Genomic DNA, 21,736 nt, shown 5'->3' with positions numbered 1-21,736 from the left:
TCCAGGTCTTGTTGGCGACGAGGACTGCTATACGTGTGGCTGGCAGAAAGAACTGGATACATGCGATGCACGCAAAACGTTTGCCCCTTCCACTTCCTTATGACAGCTGGGTGAAAAAGGGAATCGGTGCTTCTGAAACTGAACAAGTCCCCAAATACATTCCTTTCAGCGATGCAGAACTGATCACTGATTCACCGAACTCTGACTCCCCTTCTGAAACTGCTTCTTTGAACTCTGAACATTTGTCCTCTGCATCAAAAGAACATTTGCCATCTGCGAACTTGAACATTACAACCCCTGCTGAAAATACACTGTTTTTGGATCAAACAGCTCCAGGAAAATTGAGATACAATTTACGGTCTCACACAAAGGACAAATAAAGCAGGAAACTGCCTATTTTACATATTTGAATTTTGATACATTGCCTCCAGCCAGGAAGTTTGCTAATATTTTGTATTGTTATGTTGTTTTAAATTGCCTTGCCGTCTGGGTAGCCGTAGGGTCGTGGCTGTGTGCCTAGTTGAATCTGCGGGGGTCAGACACAAGGTCGACCTTTCTGTTAGTTTTGGGAACTCCCAGGGCTGATAGAGGCATTTTCAACTACGTACACATCATCAGTGGTCGCGAGCGGTTGTAGAAGATGGAGCTTCCTGAGCTGCACCGAGAGAATGTAATTTATGTTCGCAGAAATAGACTTTACAAGATTCTTCATCACAAATGTTTTCTGATGCAATGTGCAATTACGTTTTTGATTGTTTTAATAACGTTGGTGGGTGGAATCGTCTTCGGTGTGCATTTAATCTTAACACCAATAACAACTACAGTACCTCCCCTTGATCTTGTTCCTTCTACTGTTGCTTCTTATCATTCTTTTCACTCGTTTCCTGAACACGAACAAGCTCGACGCTCAGAATTAATTAATAACACTTTTGTACAACTCTTGCATCAACACCAACTGGTAGTTAACACAACAGACTGCTGGGTATGTGGTCTGATACCACACACTATGGATAAAGGCATTCCCTATCTAGTCTTGCCTTTTAGCTATAATGGATCATTTCAGGCCTTCCAGACTATATTTGTCTATGCCCTTGAGACCTATCCTCCGCGTCCACCACGTTCCACTAGATATAACTCTGCTAATAAAGCTTTAGTCAAGGGAATCATTGACATGATTAAAGACGTCAATAACACCCCATCTTACCCTAGAGATGAATTACGAGTATATCTGAGTTGGAATTCTACGGAGTATCGCATTAGTTTGGGTGAAAGCAAGCGTAAGAGCTCCACTCCAGTCTGGGTCGTACCTCACCGAGGTCAAGTCTGTTTGCAAGGTAATGGGAGAAATCCAAGAGCTCAGCTAGGGAAGAGTGAGTGCGTTGAGACTTACGTATATCCGTCTAACTCTTCCCCTGCCTTTCTTACTGCTAGGGGTACCTACTTCATTTGTCAGGATAGAGCATATACATGGCTGCCTGCTGACTTTTCAGGTTCCTGCTATATTGCTCGACTGTTACCTCCAACATACACAGCTTCTCCAGATTATCACAAGACCAGAGTAGCAAGAGGTGTTTTCAGCAAGGAAGACACCGTTGGTCAGGAAGCCGGAGACTTCTTCAAAGGTTTCCTTCCATTCTGGGGGCCTATGGCCAATAGTAGAAATCTACGTCAGCTAACACGGGTAGTTGAATCTACTATTACAGAAACTGCTGGTGCCCTTAGTAACTTAACAGCTGAGCTCCAGGCGGATCGTCTCATGACATTGCAGAACCGTATGGTTCTAGACGTAATACTTGCAGATCGAGGTGGGGTATGCAGAATGATCCAATCGAGCTGTTGTGTTTTTATTCCCAATAATGCTCCGACTGTATATGAAGCGATCTCTAAGCTTCATAAGATTTCCGACTCTATCCATGTAGACAAGGGAAACTGGTCCTTAATGGAATGGCTCTGGACGTTACTCTCAGCGTGGGGATGGAAGGTTCTAATGGTCATTGGTATCATCCTAGTATTCCTGTTCTCGTGTTGCCTTATCATCCAATGTGGTCCCGCTTTGTGTAGTCTCTGTGCTGCAACCTGTCTTAGAAAACCACCTGCGTTTGGAGACAAGGTACGAGAAAGAATGATGATGCAACAACATGTCACTGACCTAATGAACATCGAAATAGACTCTGACATGGACTGAGTAATTGCCTATGTAAGGGCAAAAGGAGGGTCTGAGGTTCCGTGACGATTTGAACCCGTGTTGGTATCAGTGAACCGCAAATGATCCATTTAGCATACCCTGGTGTTTTCGCTATGCTACGAGCAAGAGCACTCCTGTTATGACCACATTTCCGAAATACCCATGGCATCCATCTTAGATTACGGCAGACATTTTGTATTCTTGCCCTCACATAGTCAATGGACACGCAGTGACCTCTTTTCACTTAAGGACACGTAAGCTTTAACCGGCGATTCACCTCGCTAGTGACACGTGTACCTTAGGACAGAAAACGCCTTGGCTTCATGACTCGGCAGAAGCTGCCTCCTCTGCCCGAGGCCAGTCCTGCTATACTGGTTCTTGTGTTCGTTGGCCTGATCATGATTAGGTGGCCGAAGCCGGTAGCCTTGCCCATTTACGACCCACAAACATCCCTTATCCTGTTTTTCTATCTTCTGCACCTGGTTCTGCTCCTTTTCTTCTGGGCCTTTATTAGGGGGTGGTAACGAAATGTACGATGAGGCGGTCCGGCTCTTGAATGAAGAGATGACATGAAATTATGATGGAACAGTGGGAACCGCTTGATTGTAATGTTTTGACATCAGATATTGTTGACGATTCTTGTGCAACGCCAAATATTTATTGTTTTGGACACCATGTTTTAGAAGCACACTAGAATGTGGAGAATGTTGCCTCAAGCTAGAATATCTGTATTTAAGGAGCAACCACTTAATACAATTCGAACAGTCTCCTAGACTCTGCCCGTGTGTAGATTCTGTGATTTCTGTGTCCCTGCAGTAATAAACCTTTGGTCTTTGACGCCACCATCGAGAAGCCCGTGTTTCTGTTTATTTGTGCACCGAGACAGGTAGAACTCCGGGGTCTTCGGGTGTTGTCCCTGACACCTCTGGACGGAACCAAAAAGTCCAGAACTCCAGCCTCTAGGACTAGTGGAAGGGTAGCATTTCAAAGTGGTTGACAGGTTACAGTACATGTTTCCATGCAGCCAAAGAAAACTTAGCATGGCTATGCATGGGCACCCTGTCACAAAACACAGCACTCAGCATTTAGGATTGTAAAAGCTTGCCATAGGAGTGACTGATGAGTTTATATATGTCAGTGACAAAAGAAAAGAAAAACAAGTCTGCTTGTTTTACATTAGAGATATACAGACCTGAAAGACCATGCATGTAAATCCATGAAATCTTCTTTGAAGGTATGGAAGAAAGCAGTGAAAGGGTGTTTAGAAGCAATACTGTCCAGCATAAAATGTGCATAATTGTTCTTTTTGTTGACTCTAAATACACCTTTTGGATTATGACCATGGAATAGTGGTGTAACTATATCATAGATTCTATTGTCAGATGTCTAGTTTAGAACTACCACTACTTTTTAGACTACCGTTGAACAATAATGTGTGGAGGAGCGGTATTGCTTGTTGACCTTCAAAGAGGAGGAATATTTAAATTTATAGTTCAACACGCTAACAAAATAGTTGCTCGATTTGAAAAAGAAAATTAAGTAGGAATATTAGAGGAAGTCTGGATCTACTCTAAAAGGATTGTGCAAATCGTGACAGCTGAAGGAATTGTGCCTCAACATTACTTCATATGATAATCCGGACACAACACTAGATCGCAGGAGTATGCAAAACATCTATTAGACATCTTGCAAGCGATCACATCTTTACTTTAAGACATACATTTTGTACATTTGTAACCAGTAAAATGTAACCAGGATGTTACATTTGGTTTGATACATTCAAGGTGGACCCATCTGCTGCATTCGAAACATTGGGCCTGTTGGGAAGATAGTGAAAAGTAACTTGTTATTTACATTGCGTTGTTTAAAGGTCAATAGCTTTTTGAAATGAAAACTTTATATGTATTTACATAGTAAACATAGTGACCTCTCAACACTCAGTGGAAAAGTGGTAATGAGTCCATAACTAGGAAGGGTGCATAGCAAGCTAAGCAACATGGCGGACGTCACTCTAAAAAAACCCTTGCAAATGCCTCAGTTATCTGAGTCATACTAAGATAGACCCTACATCAGACAAATATGAACTGGACACTTAATGCCTCAAAAACACCCCAAGGACTTATATCATTTTGATCTTCAGCATCTACAATCATTAAGGGTACTTACCATTAAGTTTTGTATATAAATTGATGAAGTATCTTGGTTGCAGACACCACAGTACTTTTCAACAGACTCTAAATGTTAAAAAAAAGATGTACATTAGCACAATATAACAGCAATGCTAACAATTCTGAACTTATTTTGCAATATATCATGCATGATTCTAGGTGTTTTCAGATCCAGGAATAGAGATAGTCACAACTGTTGCAAACATATTCAAATGGCTTCTCTACGAACATTATTGAAAATTCACAACTATAATGAAAATATCTTACTATACTATGTTAGAAATTAATGATATGCCCAAATCAATAAAAGACCTTCTATGAAAAAAGAAAATACAGAATGATCCAATGTTCAGGACAACACTACAGTGTGACACCTTATTTATCATTGAAATGTTAAAGTCAAACCTGATGAATCCATTAGGTCCATTGCAATTTTCAGTAGATAATTCCCTAGAAATATTACATAAGTAAAAATCTCGGCAACCTGCTGCTGAGTTAGGTAGCATTCTTAAAACTGAAAACATAATAAGCAATGTATATGTTGACCAAAAGTCCAGCCTGAATGTTAATGTACATAAAAACAATTAATCAGAAAAGGTTTGAGGTTGGAAAGCAATCATAGGTTTCAGTGCTCTAGATACATTACAAAATCATTTAGAAAAATTAGCATTTAAAACATTTGTAAAATATTTCTTTTATATTTTGAACTATTACAACCAGCTATTTTCCAACAAGAACTATCAAAATAGATTGATAAATCCATTTCTCAAAAGTATCCAATGACAATCAGTATTTGCACCAGTAGCACCGAAAAGTCACATAACAGATATGAATATTTGCCTGAATAGTAGAAGAGCAATATTTACCAAGGAAGATACAACAAGACACTGTTTTTGATATTACTAAATAGTAAGGTTAAAATTAAAGGATTTCAGTACACATATTGACTTGAAATTATTACTTAAAGATGGGTAACTGTATTAGGAATGGAAATATACATACATTTGGTCTTGACAAACATATTTGAGAGGAAGATATCGATTACCTGTAAAAATATATGAAAGCACATGAGCTTGTAAAGAGGAATCAATATGTACATCATACGTTATTAGCCATAGTATAAACTATTTACATGTAGCAAAAACTAACCTCATCAAATATCCAAAAAAAAGTAACATTTCTTAAAGAAGAAATTAGTTTAACAACCTACCACAAACCTTTCTTAAACACAAAAAGTTCATCAGAAATACCTTTCTTACATTAATGTAGTTTGTAAACTATGTTGTGTGCAGAAAGACATAATCACGTACTGTTCTTCAACCTCTAAACGTTTTACCTATATAGGAGAGAATTGCACCAGCCAATAGAACATCATTAATATAGACATTCAAATTATGTGCCACTACTGAAATAATTATACTACTGTCAACAGAGAATTTTTTAGATAGTCTATGCAATCCATGTTTGTGGAATTTACTGAAACGATCTGGATACAAATCACGGCTTATATATTCCAGAAGCTCTTGGTACTTAATGGCATTCATTTCAATTGAAAATGAAGATAAATGGGAAAAAACATTAGAAGAAAAGCATTATAGATGTAAAGAACACATTTTATATGCTCACATTCAAGTATAAAGACATAAATGACTATAAACATGTGTGAATATATAATTAGTAAAACAACTGTGACCCCGTCTTCACAGCTCCTGGTTCACCGAAGACCTCCGGACCTCCAAGCACACCTGTTGGAAGCTGGAGAAGAAATGGCTCTGTAACCGAACCCCAGACAGCCACAAAGCCCACAAAAACGCCACCCGCAAACACCACCAACTCATCAGGACCGCCAAGAGGACCGCCAAGAGGACCGACTAGACAACAATGCACACAACACCAAAGAACTCTTCAGCATCGTGAAAGAACTCTGTATGTATGCATGTATGTATAGGCATTTATATAGCGCACTACTTACCCGGAGGGTCCCAAGGCGCTTCGACCTCTGCGAAACCCTTCCTGGCTTCCCTGAGAGATGGTCCCTTAATGGGTATCTCCAGGGTGAGACCAGGCATCCCCGGCGGTCTGGTGGGGCCGTTAGTGAGGATGAGGCAAGCTAATGCCCAGAGTTGCCGAGTGTGATCGCTGATCAGAGTGGGCACCGAGGCGAGAGAATTGTCGAGTCCGCTGACCCTGGTCCAGAAACCTGCCGCGCCGGGAATCGAACCCTGGTCCCGGGCCGTCCTCTGCTCTCGGGTCTGCCGCCTCTAACCAGTGAGCCACACTACCTCACTAACTCTCCAACCCAGCTCAAACACCAACCACATCCCACCATCACAAGAAATGTGCAACTCCCTGGCCACTTTCTTCCGCTGCAAGATCATCGACATCCACGACATTTCAACTCCAACACCCCCTCACCCACCACCGATTCCACCACCCCTGCGACTACCACCCGCACATGCTGCCTGACCGCCTGGTCTCACGTCAACGACAAAGACACCATCAAAACCATGGACTCCATCCACTCCGGATTGCCATCCGACCCCTGCCCTCACCACATCTTCAACAAAGCCAGCACAACCATCGCACCCCACCTCCGGAAAACTATCAACAGCTCCTTCGAGACAGCAACCTTCCCGGAAAGCTGGAAGCATGCCGAGATCAACGCCCTCCTGAAAAAGTTCAAGGCGGACCCCAAGGACTTCAAGAACTTCGGCCCATCTCCCTTCTCCCGTTCCCGGCAAAAGTGACAGAGAAGATTGTCAACAAACAGCTAACCCGCCACCTCGAAGACAACAACCTCCTGGACCCATCCCAATCAGGCTTCCGTAGCAACCACAGCACCGAGACCGCCCTCATTGCCGCCACCGACGACATCGGGATCCTGATGGACAAAGGAGAAACAGCCGCCCTCATCCTCCTGGACCTATCAGCTGCCTTTGACACGGTCTGCCACCGCACCCTATCAGCACGCCTCCATGACACCGGAATTCAAGAGAAGGCCCTGGCCTGGACCACACCCTTCCTCTCCGGCAGAACCCAGAGCATCCGCCTCCCTCCCTTCCTCTCAAAAACCACTGAGATCATCTGCGGCGTCCCACAGGGATCCGCCCTCAGCCCGACGCTGTTCAATATCTACATGGTGCAACTCGCCCACGTCGCACGACAACATAACCTCAACATCATCTTACGCTGACGACACCCAGCTGATCATATCCCTCACCGAAGACCCCCACACCGCCAAAGCCAACCTCCACAGAGGAATGAAGGCCGTCGCCGACTGGATGAAGGACAGTAGACTGAAGCTGAATTCAGACAAAACAGAGGTCCTCATCCTCGGACCCACCCCATCAGCCTGGGATGACTCCTGGTGGCCCACATCGCGAGGCACACCCCCGGAACCCACCGACCATGCACGCAACCTGGGTTTCATCCTCGACTCCCCCCTCTCCATGACCAAGCAAGTCAACGCCGTCTCTGCGTCCTGCTTCAACACCCTCCGAATGCTCCAAAGGATGTTCAAGTGGATCCCTCCCAACACAAGAAAAACAGTCACCCAGGCCCTCATCACCAACAGACTCGACTACGAAAACGCCCTCTATTCAGGAACAACATCCAAGCTCCTGAGACGACTACAACGAATCCAGAACGCCTCGGCACGACTGATCCTCGACGTCTCCCGACGCAGCCACATCACACCCCACTTGAGAGGCCTGCACTGGCTCCCAGTCAACAAGAGGATCACCTTCAAGATCCTCATCCGCGCACACAGGACGCTACACAACACCGGACCATCATAACTCAACAACCCACTCAGCTTCCACAACCCCACCCGCAACCTCCGCTCCGCCACCCTCGCCCTCACCACAGTCCCCCGTATCTGAAAAACAACCGCCGGCGGCAGATCCTTCTCCTACCTCGCTGCCAAGACCTGGAACAACCTCCCCATCAGCCTACGACAGACCCAGGACCTGCTGGCCTACAGAAGACTTCTCAAGACCTGTCTCTTCGATCATTAGCTGCCCCCCCCCTCCCAGCTCCTTAGCGTGCTTTACAAATGCTTGATTGATTGATTGATTGATTGATTGAATACGCCCACAAAGTTAAAGTGAGGGATACAGAGTATAGTCCATACAAAGGGATGGGTAAGGCCTGCCAAATGGATGCAGTTTGAAAACATGGCAGTTTTAGAAAGGGCGCTCAGGCACTGTAGTTCCAAGCCTGACTTTTTTTATTTAAGGTTACTTGTGTGGGTGCAGAATTACTGTTGCAGGCCCACTAGTAGCATTTACATGAGCAGCACTGGTATATATAGTATACTTTACTATCAAGAGTAACATAAATACGACACAGAAATTCACGCACGCACAAATTATTAAAAAAAGGTCTAGGAGGAGCCGTGATGCAGAAAGAAATATTACCATCAACCATATACGATCTATAACAATAGAGTCCAGGGAAGGCTACGTGAGGTAATATTAAATATTAAAAGTCACGGGAGGATTAGAAGGGAGCAAATACGATGAAGCAGAAAGCATGTAGCGCACAAAAAGAAAGTAAAACAGAGCTGGGAGGGCCACGTGACGCAGTAAAAAAATAATACTATTATGAACGCACAATTTATTACAATAAAGGCTAAAGCACGTGTCACTTAAAAAATACGACATAGAAATTCATGCCCGCACAATTTATTTCAAAAAGGCCTAGGAGGGCGCCGTGACGCAGAAGGAAATATTACAATCAATCATATACGATCAATAATAATAGAGGCCTGGGAAGGCCACGTGAGGTAGAAATTAACATAAAAAGTCACGGGAGGATTAGGAGGGAGCAAATACGATGAAGCACCAAGCACGTGGTGCTCAAAAATAAAGTAAAACAGAGCTGGGAGGGCCACGTGATGCAGTAAAAAAAATAATACTGTTATGAATGCACAATTTATAACAGTACAAGGTAAAGCACGTGACACAGTTAAAAAATGCGACACAGAAATTCATGCATGCACAATTTATTTAAAAACGGCCTAGGAGGGTTCGTGGTGCAGTAGGAAATATTCGGATCAACCATATACGATCAATAAGAATAGAGGCCTGGCAAGGCCACGTGAGGTAGTAATAAATATTAAAAGTCACGGGAGGATTAGGAGGGAGCAAATACGATGAAGCACAAAGCATGTGGCACATAAAAATAAAGCAAAACAGAGCTGGGAGGGCCATGTGATGCAGTTAAAAAGCATTACTACTATGAATGCACAATTTATAACAATACAGGCTAAAACACGTGACACAGTTAAAAAATTCGACACAGAAATTCATGCACGCACAATTTATTTAAAAAAAGGTCTAGGGTATTAAAAGTCATGGGAGGATTAGGAGGGAGCAAATACTAAGAAGCACAAAGCATGTGGCGCATAAAAATAAAACAAAACAGCTGGGAGGGCCACGTGACACAGTAAAAAAAAACTATTATACAGGTATAATTCACAGCTGCTTCTCCTACCTTTGCTTCTGTCATCTCTTGTCTTGTCTTCAAAGGCTGGGGCTTTTGCTGAGTCTGGGGTGGGCTGGGCATGGGTGCTGCCGCCACCAAGCCTATGGTGGCCTGGCTGGGCGGCAGCAGCAGTGGCACCACGTGGAGTGTCACGAGTCCTCCTCCGCTCGAGAAAACAGTTCGTAGTACAATTGACGACGACAATCTGTCTGTCATTGCAGCACAGACAGGCAGACAAAAGAGAGCGTGCTCATGTCAGTGTCCGCATTATATGGGAACCTCGGTGTGCTGACCAAACCAAGCCCAGGGCCGTCATTGGTAGCGTTTTCGCGCTCTACAAGAATGACGGCCCTGGGGGACCTCCCATTGGCTAATGTATTGGCTTTCAGGCTTAGTAATAGCAAGAAAGCTACGTGGTGACATCTGGGGAGTGTGGCCGGCGTGCACCGCGCAAATGCAAGTGTGAGTGTGTGTACCAACAATTAATAGCGGAGTGAGACGGATGTGGGGTTATCATGTGCGCAGAAGCAGGCCCAGAATCGGATCTCCAATGAGTGACCACTTTTAATCATTCTCGTAGCACGCTCTGTGCTCTGATTTGACACTGAGAGGGTGATCGCACTATACTTTGTACTGCTAATCATACTCAGCGCATACCCGCGCATACGCTACGAATACGCTTTGACGTTACGCGTCGCATCAAATCTTCCGTGTGACATCTCATTCGTTGACCTGTACGCGAAAGGCGCCAATGTTTTTAATTGTTGAAATCGTCAAGAAGAAGGGAGGGTGATCAATCGATCAAACGGACACCAATTACCACTCAAGGAGGTGGAAGGTCCAGTATCAGCTTGTGCCCATGTCAATTACAGGTCAAGCAAAAAAAGGGGGGTTGCTGAACTGTTCCTATGGAAGGTGAGGAATTAAATAAGACTGGCGTGACCGGAGGTGTGTATGTGACACCTTTGGGCATCCATTTTGTTGGATGTATTTGCCTCACACACCCAAAAGGGTGTCATGCTTCATCATAGGCGTTGCTCCTCATCGGGGAGGCGGTGCAATCCCCGACGGGCTCACCTCGGAGAGGGGCTCTTTGGCGGAGATCTTTTGTTTCCAACAGCCTTTTGGTGAAGTGCGGGTGTGTGGGTAGGGCAGCAAGTTTCCTGGAGAAGTGATTTAAAATGTAGCAGGGGGTGCCAGAAAAACACTTTATTCTGGGGGTCCCCCTACTGCAGTTAAAAACGTGAATCTAGCTCGCTAGGTAACGGCAGGTTAGGTAGCGTGACCCTAGAAGAGACTAGAAGGAGGATTGGTCGACATGTTTCTCGCATGAGGTTATTATCCCGCGATTCATCAGGAACTATTGATGGTGAGAGCTAAAAAATGAACAAGAAGAAGAACAACATGCTGGTGTCATGTGTTAAGTGTGGGTATGGTTTACCTCTATGGTTAATCCTATGCCTATAAAGGGAGGAAAAAGAATAAAGGTTAACATAATTACAATTCTCCTATAAGCATATGAGGTCAGAGCCAGGGCATAAACATAGTACAGCATGTTAGCGGTGGTGTTGAACTACTAGCACGACTAAAACATGCCTGTGTTGTTGCAGCGTGCAGTGTAAAACTCACACACACACTGTCTACGTGAAAAAAGTGTAATAAAGAATCATTAAAACCCCTGGTTGAATCACGTGGTAAGTTAGGTGATGGTGTCCGCCATAATGCAATGGTAAGATGATATCTGGAGTATTTGGCGAACTAGAGTTCGCTATACCATTTAAACAAATCGGAATGGTTAGGTAGGCCAGTGGGCACAAAGGAGTGGTGAAGTAGTGGAGCTTACAGATTGAATTAAGAGGGTTAGCAACGACCGGGAGCAAATTTAGCAACCCAGGGGGCGGACACTGGCGCAGTCCTATGACGCGGCTACCTATAAATAGTACACGCCACTGAGCTTCTTTACCTATTCGAGCTCGGCGGTGATGGGTAGGTGAATCCGCACGGACACGGAAAGTTTGAGGTAAGGCAATCCCCTCCAGTACACCTTTGGATGTCCCTTTAACCCACTTCCAGAGATAACCTGTCTTGACCCTCTCCGGGGGTTAGTTTTTTAGTCGAGTCTACTATGGCTAATAGGTTTATCTTCTCCTTCAGCCAAATCCAAAGGGACAACCCCGATGTACTGATCCGCCGAACACTCATGTGGTAATTAATCCCAGACCATTAGGTGAGTTAGGAGCTAGTCTTGTATCATCACCACTGTTTGGCCACTTACACCGCTAAGCATGGTAATTTCTACTTGACCGCTGCTGCTGTTTTTAGTTCACTGGTTTTAATGATTCTTTATTACACTTTTTTCACGTACACAGTGTGTGTGTGAGTTTTACACTGCACGCTGCAACAACACAGGCATGTTTTAATCGTGCTAGTAGTTCAACACCACCGCTAACATGCTGTACTATGTTTATGCCCTGGCTCTGACCTCATATGCTTATAGGAGAATTGTAATTATGTTAACCTTTATTCTTTTTCCTTCCTTTATAGGCATAGGATTAACCATAGAGGTAAACCATACCCACACTTAACACATGACACCAGCATGTTGTTCTTCTTCTTGTTCATTTTTTAGCTCTCACCATCACTAGGTCCTGATGAATCGCGGGATAATAACCCCATGCGAGAAACATGTTGACCAATCCTCCTTCTAGTCTCTTCTAGGGTCACGCTACCTAACCTGCCGTTACCTAGCGAGCTAGATTCACGTTTTTAACTGCAGTAGGGGGACCCCCAGAATAAAGTGTTTTTCCGGCACCCCCTGCTACATTTTAAATCACTTCTCCAGGAAACTTGCTGCCCTACCCACACACCCGCACTTCACCAAAAGGCTGTTGGATACAAAAGATCTCCGCCAAAGAGCCCCTCTCCGAGGTGAGCCCGTCGGGGATTGCACCGCCTCCCTGACGAGGAGCAACGCCTATGATGAAGCATGACACCCTTTTGGGTGTGTGAGGCAAATACATCCAACAAAATGGATGCCCAAAGGTGTCACATACACACCTCCGGTCACGCCAGTCTTATTTAATTCCTCACCTTCCATAGGAACAGTTCAGCAACCCCCTTTTTTTGCTTGACCTTTAATTGTTGAAAAACATATATTTATGTATTTAATGTACATACTAACAAAACACATTATTTAGGGTAATTATGAAAATAGTTTTTTTAAACTTTTAACAATCGTATATTACTTTTAAAAGCAAATACACAAATCGCGGCGGAACGTCATGCGTACTTGGATCGTAAGAGCACCCTAAGCACACCGTTAGCGTACGCAGTCATGTGACTTTATAAGAAGAGATTTGATTGGTTCATAACACTTCCTATTCCAACTGTTGAAAGTTCCGTCCCATTTTAATCATTCTATTTCAACTTTCTAAAAAGAAGCACCTCTTCTGAGAATCCTGACAAATAGAAGGAAGATCACCATAATAACAGCAATGGACTGATCTTCCAGCCATTCTTCAGAGGGAGATTTAATTCCTGAAGAACCTCCAAAGAAGAGGAAAGAAGCTCTAATTTGGGAGTTTTTTACTTTTCCTGAAGGGCAAAAAAAGGTTAATGCTCCAAAAGTAACCTGTAAAATTTGCCAAACAATTCTTTCAAGGGTTGATCCACCTAAAAAATATTCCTTTGGCACAGCAAATATGGTGCGACACGTGAAGAACTTGCCCCCCAACAACTTTGCTCGAGCTGCAAGATGGAGGTTGCAGGACAACCCACCTGCTACTGCACCAAGCACATCAACTGACGCAGCAGCATTTTCAGCAAGCAGTCCACACCACCAAATTGATGCTGATTTTGGTGAAGTTAAAATTTTATGCATTTATTGGGATAAACTTTTGTGTTATGGGGAACAGTCTATCGACCTGATAAAACGCAGGAAGCAGGAGCATCGCTGTCAACGACATTAGTTGTTTTTTTTTTCATTCTTTTGTTCCTGTCAGACACTATTTGGGTTCCAGTTTCATTTTGTTTGGTTCTAAAAAAAATTGTTGAAAAAACACAAAAAAAATTGAAAAATAAAAACACACAAAAAAAAGTTCTTCTCAAAACTACCTCCACTGGTCAAAGAAAGCTATATTTTTATGATAGTGTGTAAAACTTTGTCTGAACGAATGTGTAGTGCATAAATGAATGAATGAATGAATGAATGAATACATTAATAGTGTATGGTGAATGTGAAAGTGCAGAACTATAAGGAACTGCTACAATATAAATCTATAAGCAGTTTACCTATAGTATACAGTAGTACCTCCGAAGCACTTGAATGTAACATATGTACATAAATATGTTACAAGTCTATGCTTCAATTTGCACTGCTGGTATAAACTGCCTGGATGAATTTCTTTGTGTTACGGGTGGATTTACAACCCCCTTGTGCCTCTTTTAACACAGCCGTTGCGTCACTTTTGTGATGCACTGGTGGTGCAAAAGATGTGCCATGGTGTGTAGTGTTTACAATGTGACACATCTGGAAGGTGCATCACATTATAAAGCCCTACGCCAGAAGGAGGTGATATCACAATACAAAAATAACTGGCATATCTCTGGGGATGTACCACTTATTGTGCAGATTGGTGTTTTAATGTAGTGAATGGATTCTTTTTGAACAATGTATAGATAAGCACATAGTGCTGTATGGTCTCTACAATTATTGAAACAGAAGTGTGATAATGTTTACTGGAAGTCTAAAGATACAGATTGGGGAATTGAAGATATAAAAGACAAGTTTCCTGGTGCATAGAACACTACATGCATAGTCTATAGGGGTTTTCTCAGGAACTACTGAACGGATTTACACCATTTAACAAAAAGCACAATCTGCGAACTGAACTCTACCTCTTTGCCAAATTCTGTGTTGCTCCATTACCGTACGCGTACGGTATGATTCCTAAAAAAAACAATGAAAAAGAAATTATATAGAATTCAATTTTAATATATATGCAAAAAAAATAATGCAAAAAATAATTTGGAATTTAGTTTTGTTATTATTTTACAATAGGAATATGAAATATAATTACAAAAATAAAACATATATAAATATTTATATTAAAAATGTAAGAAATTAGTATAAAAAGAAAGAAATATAATAATTAATACATTTAAGAATTTTCATTTAAAAAACCTTGCAAATTCATTGAAAAAACCATAGGTTTCACACATGTTATAGTTAGCTGGACATTTCACTCATACAAAACCAGTTAGTTCAGCTAACTATAACTTGCGCGCCCGCAATGCACTGCTGATGACGTCACATATTACATCACTCATGACATGGTCAGTGACATCACTCATGACATCACTGATGACATCTCAAATGGCATCACTGATGACATCACTGATGACATCATCCTTGTGAAAGAGTTGCAGACCTCCTCTCAGCGTGATATAACCTTTGATAAACATATTCAAAAATAGAAACTAAAAATTTCCAAACAATTGAGATACCAATACCAGTTACAACAACCTATTCAGTAATTCCAAAATCTACATACACATCCACTCATTCACCAACAGTTCTATATAGTCACTCATACATGTACTTACTCATCATATGTACTCATACACCTATACATCCTGTTACACACCAATACTCATTCATAGAGTTACTCACACACATACTCACGCATGCAAATAAACTATTAAACATATACAGCTATACACACACACCACTACACTAACTTCTACAGAAACATACACATACTTACTCTCTACGTACTCCCTTAAACAATCACTTATAGAAACACATATGTATTTATACAGGAACTCTTCCAATCTCTCACTCTCACATATACTCACTTATATACATCAATACTCACATATACTAGTTTAAAACATATGTACTTACTCATAAAGACACTATTGAGACAGTCATTCACTCACTAACACACCCATACACACACTCATCCATCCATACAGACCTGCACACATACTGTCTTCAAAAAACTTAAAAACAGTGAGTCACTCATTCATGCATCTATACGCTAAGTAATATCCCCCAACGAACCATACAGACACTCATACTGATACTCAAAAAACTAACTATTAACTCATATACACACTCATGTAGCTACTCACCAACCCATGCAGCCACCTATACACAAAGTGAGACACTGATATAGATATTTAAATATTTAAACATTACTCGCTAATGCATGTATTCACTAAGATACACTTAATAAGTCAGTTATACAATCCATTTTACAAAAAAAATCCATTTAGACACTTATTTACCCATTTATTCTTCCATCGACCTTTAGATATACATATATAAAAAAATATTTATTTTTCAGAAAGACACACATTCACTGGATGATGTCATCAGTGATATCATTTGAGATGTCATCAGTGATGTCATGAGTGATGTCACTGACCATGTCATGAGTGATGTAATATGTGACATCATTAGCAGTGCATTGCGGGCGCGCAAGTTATAGTTAGCTGAACTAACTATAACGGGGGAATTGCAATGGTTTTGTATGACTGAAATGTCCAGCTAACTATAACATGTGTGAAACCTATGGTTCTTTCAATTAATTTGCAAGGTTTTTTAAATGCTAGTTCCTAACTATAATGTGTGTGAAACCTATGTTTTTTTCAGTGAATTTGCAAGGCTTTTTAAATGCTAATTCCTAACTATAACGTGTGTGAAACCTAGTTTTTTTTTTCAGTGAATATATATATATATGGCAGCAACGAATATCAAAAACTAGTCAAAAAAATAAAAACGGATGGAAACATGATAGTCAGGCAATCTGACAAGGGGGGCAACATCGTACTCTGGCCCAGAGCACTATATCTGGAGGAGGCTTACCTCCAGCTAAATGACCCGAACTGCTACAGACACTGTGATATAAATGCACTCAGGAAAGCGCAAACAGACTTTCATTCTCTCCTGATGGGATGGCGATCCAGTGGACTCATTAGTATGGATGAGTTGAAATGCCTTAAAAATGATCATCCCATAACCCCTGTGTTGTACCTGATTCCAAAGGTACACAAGAATGCAATCAAGCCGCCAGGTAGACCCATCATTTCGGCGTGTGGGGGTTTATTGGAGAAAGCCACTACTTACATTGACTTGTTCCTCCAGGAGCATGTATTGGCACTTGCGTCATACATTCAAGACTCTAGTGATCTCATGAGGAAACTGAATGAACTACAATGGAGTAATGATTATTGGCTAATCACCCTGGATGTGTCATCTTTATACACAAGCATAGTGCATGCAGATGGGTTAAGGGCTGTTGAGTTCTTTTTGGGCAAGCAGCCAATAGAACTAGTTGAGCACAATAAGATGCTGCTTTCCATGATTAGTTTTTGTTTGCATCACAATTACTTCATGTTCCTGAACCGGTATTATCAACAGGTCAGAGGGGTTGCCATGGGGGCCTGTTTCTCTCCCAGTTACGCCTGCCTCCATATGGGGTACTGGGAGAGACAGGTCCTCAATGGTATTCATCGAGACATCTGCACTCGCCATATCATTCGATGGTACAGATACATCGATGATATTTTAATGATTTGGCGTGGAACATATGAAGAGGCTGTCAGTTTCATTGTTGTTTTGAACACTAACTCATTCAATTTGTCCTTCACATCTCATATCAGTCAGGTGGAAGCACACTTTCTTGATGTTACTCTGGAGGTCAGTCAGGGCAGGCTAGAAACCAGGCTTTATAGGAAGCCTACTGCAGGCAATACTATATTGCATGCTGAAAGTCACCATCCCCCGCATTTGATTCGAAGCATTCCCTATGGGGAAATGCTTAGAATTCGGCGGGTCTGTAGTACGGACTCCCATTGTAGAGCAGCACAAGCTGCTAGTAAACAAAGGTTTCTGGCAAGGGGCTACCGTGAAAATCTGATAGATACAGCCATCAGAAAAGCCAATGCCCTGTCTCGTAATGAGGCACTGACCCACAAGAAAGCCCAGAGGACCACAGTAGCCAGTAGTGAACAATCAGTTAGACTTATCTGGACCTACAATAGTCAGCACGGGGCACTGAGAAAGATCATCAACCAACACTGGAATCTGATTAAATTGGATCCAGTCATTGGAGAACATATGCCTAACAGACCCGCGATCACCTACAGGAAGGCATTTTCATTACAGGATGCACTAGTTAAATCCAGTCCTGAGGTGATTCCACCCAAAAACTGGCTGGCCGCCAGTCGAGGGTTTAGGAAATGTTCTAGTTGCAAAGCATGTTCTCAGGGGCTCAACAAGACCGAGTTTTTGAGAGCATTCTCTACAGTGCCTCGTAGAATCAATAAGCAGCTAACTTGCAAGTCGGAGTATGTGGTTTATGTGCTGGAGTGCCCATGTGGCCTGCAATATATTGGTAGTACCAAATTGCAGGTCCACAAAAGGGTGCTCCAGCATATTAGGGCCATCAATACAAATGATGCCACATACCCTGTTGCGAGGCATTTTAAGGAGTTTCATAATAACAACAGTGGACTCCTTAGATATTATGCCATTGACTCTGTAGGTCCTCTTAGGAGAGGCGGCAATCGAGATGGGATCTTAAGGGCTCTTGAGACCAGATACATCTTGGAGATGGACAGTAAAAGTCCCAATGGTCTAAACTCCACGGAGGATCTTTACACATGCCTATAGGGTCATCTACATCTCATGGCCTTATAATACCACCTCTCCACCTGTCTTTGTTGCTGGCTAGCATAGATGCTCACTGTCAAATTAACTACTGGTGTTTGTTTGTTGATTAAATATAACTATACAAGAAAAGAAATACTAGGTTATATAATCAACCATATATAATCATTTGCTTTAGATCCTCAGTATGTGCGGTTAACTGTATATAATATGATAACATCAGCAACAACTGTTTTTAAATCACACTTGTTTATAATTGCACTTGTAACAATGGCATTTGTATAGGTAGTAGCAGCAATGGATATTGGGCATTTGGGGGGATTGTGAGGTACATATTAGTTTGCGCCTTCTCTATCCGATTAACCTACTACTAGAAAATAACATTTAGCCGTCATGGGTAGTAGTACACAAGATTTTTGATTGTATATAGTTGTATATATATGAAATGCTGTGTATATATTTTAAGAAAGAGTTTGAGGACTCCCTGGTTGTGCATTAGGGGCTATTTGATATATGGCATTTAAGCAGTTATCATAAAAACCCATTCAACCGACTATATTGCGGTTGTAGAACTTGCACATGTTGTACATATATGAAGTTTTGATATGTATTTAGGAATACCCAGCATGTCCTCACTTATCAATTTTTGAGAACTATCGGATAGTTAAAAATGTATTTAAACATGTATCGCAACATTAGGCACCTTCACAAAATTACCTGCCTTCCCCGCTTTGCGATTGCAAGTTGATGCTTAATAATTATGTTGGACACTCCCACTAATTATGTTGCAACCAATCAATGTTACCGTTGTTACTGCACGAGCACTTTAAATTTACGCAACTCTCTCGGTGCGTCATGTGACCAAGGTCTCTGTGTAGGCCGAAACGTTATGCTGGCGTGGTGTACTGAGAAATAAAAAACTCACCTGCACTCTGGGTCTTCCGTGTTCTTTCTGGTCGATGGCTGAGGATTGAGAGTCCGTCGCAGCAGGGATACAAGTGCGGAAATATATATATATATATATATATATATATATATATATATATATATATATATATATATATATATATATATATGAGAGAAAACAGAGCCCACAGCTACGGTGTTCCTTTTAAACTGACGCTTTTATTGGTCAAAAGGGAGTGGCAGCGTGAACAACCCAATGCCTTACGCGTTTCGACGCATAGCGCCTTGATCACAGGTGAGTTAGTTCTAATAGTTGTAGTCCAAGAGGTCACATGGTCCTTTCATTCGACCACCATACCCAGAATGATCAGTATTTGAATAAATGTCCTGGCAGTCTCGTTACAATAAACTTGGTAATGTTGCTGAAATAGCTGCCATACATGTGTTCACGATGCTTCAGGAAAATAAAATCAAAAGCACAGTGCACTTAGCTGCCGCTCCTTGAAGTATTTGTTCAAGAGGAAAACACCGAGTCTGCCGGAAAGAGGGCAACCCCTCCTTCGTCTCCCCTTCTCACTACCAACACCACATAATCCAGGAAGTCCAATGATTGGTGTGGTATCAAGCGCGCCATGCCCCCTCCATAATATCACCATAAAATGGAGCTTTTCTTGGTGATATATATATATATATATATATATATATATATATATATATATATATATATATATATATATATATTTTTTTTTTTATATATACGACCTACTGGCGGTCGCCAGTAGGAAGTTATAGTTAGGACCTAGTTACCATAGGAAAATTGCAACATTCTATTCCCAATAACTTTGGCGCCGGATGACGAGTCTTCGAGAAATTTTCAAAACTCGTGGGGCGATCCGGTCCTCTCTTATACTGAGAGTTTCGGGGTGATTCGGAAAGCGGGGGCTGAGAAAAAAGGGGGGTCCCAAAACTTGTTTTCTCCATGTTATTTTCCATTGAAAACTTTAGACATGGCTACAGCCCGAACAGCTGAACGGAATTACACCAAATTTGACAAAAAGGTAGCCCTTGTTTTAGAAAGAACTCTTTTTGTTAAATGGTGTATATCCGTTCAGTAGTTTTTTTAAATATTATTGGAAAAAGAAATATATATAGCTGGGCGGAGCCTAACTACACATCTCATCGTGAGATCTGATTGGCTGTCAGCACTTCATCCAAGAAGTGTTGGCAGCCATCTTGGGACCAATATACATGATAGCACCTCATTAAAAAGCATTGCAGTTAATAGAAGATTTTAAGACTTTAGTTACAATAAAAATCATTTGTTGATGGTACCATACTCATTTTAGGAATCGTGGTGTGTTCTAAGGTGATTTTACCATGTGAAAAAGCCTTCGGCTGGGATATCATGAATCATGTTTGAGAGAGAATTATTTTCTCATGCTTTTCCCACAGAGGTTTGGAAGGTGATCTATAAGCTAAGCTGAGAGCATGTTTTCTGTAAATTCACATGATCTTTCTCAGTCATGCGAGAATGAAGTTTTAAATTCTCAGTAAAACATGTACATCCAACAAGGGCAGAGACTGTCAGTTGATTCCTCTGTTTTCTACTGCAGCTTCCCAGAGTGTTCTAAAGAACAACTAGAGCGCTAACAGTCCTACTTATGACAAACGTATTGCACTGAAGCCATCTTGATTGGAATAAAGTGGTAACTCTTAAAACATTTAATTTAAAAAGGAACAACATGAGGTGGTTCATTTTGCCATAGAAAGTATGATTAGTACAGCATAAACAAACAATTAGGGCACATTTTGAGTGACTTCTCAAATCCTCTTATATTTCTTTAAAACATTCTGACATGCAAACTGAAACATGCACTTTCAATACAAGCAGACGACTTCCCTGGTGAGCAGTAGCTTTACTACAGTGATCTAAAAAGCAACTAGAGTGCTAACATTCTGAATTTATGGCAAATGTGTGACACATCTGAATGCTTTCTTGATGGAATCAAAGTAATTAACTGAAAGCATTTCCTACTGAGGAGACTAGAGTAAATGAGGACATTAGGAAACTTCATAACAAATAAGTCTCCCAAGATGGCCAATAGAGACAAAAGTGCCCGAATGTAGCACAAATATCATCCAGATGTAGCCCCCGTATAGCTCAATGACAGAATGTCCCAGAGTGTTCTAAAGAACAACTAGAGCGCTTACTGTCTTACGTATGGCAAAAGTATGGCACTCCTGAAGCAATCTTCATTGGAATGAACTGATAACACTTAAAACATTTAATTTAAAAGGAACACAATGAGGGGT

Source organism: Lissotriton vulgaris, chromosome 4_1, assembly GCF_964263255.1.
Source record: "Lissotriton vulgaris chromosome 4_1, aLisVul1.2, whole genome shotgun sequence".
NCBI lineage: Eukaryota > Metazoa > Chordata > Amphibia > Caudata > Salamandridae > Lissotriton > Lissotriton vulgaris.
This window is presented reverse-complemented; position numbering follows the sequence as displayed.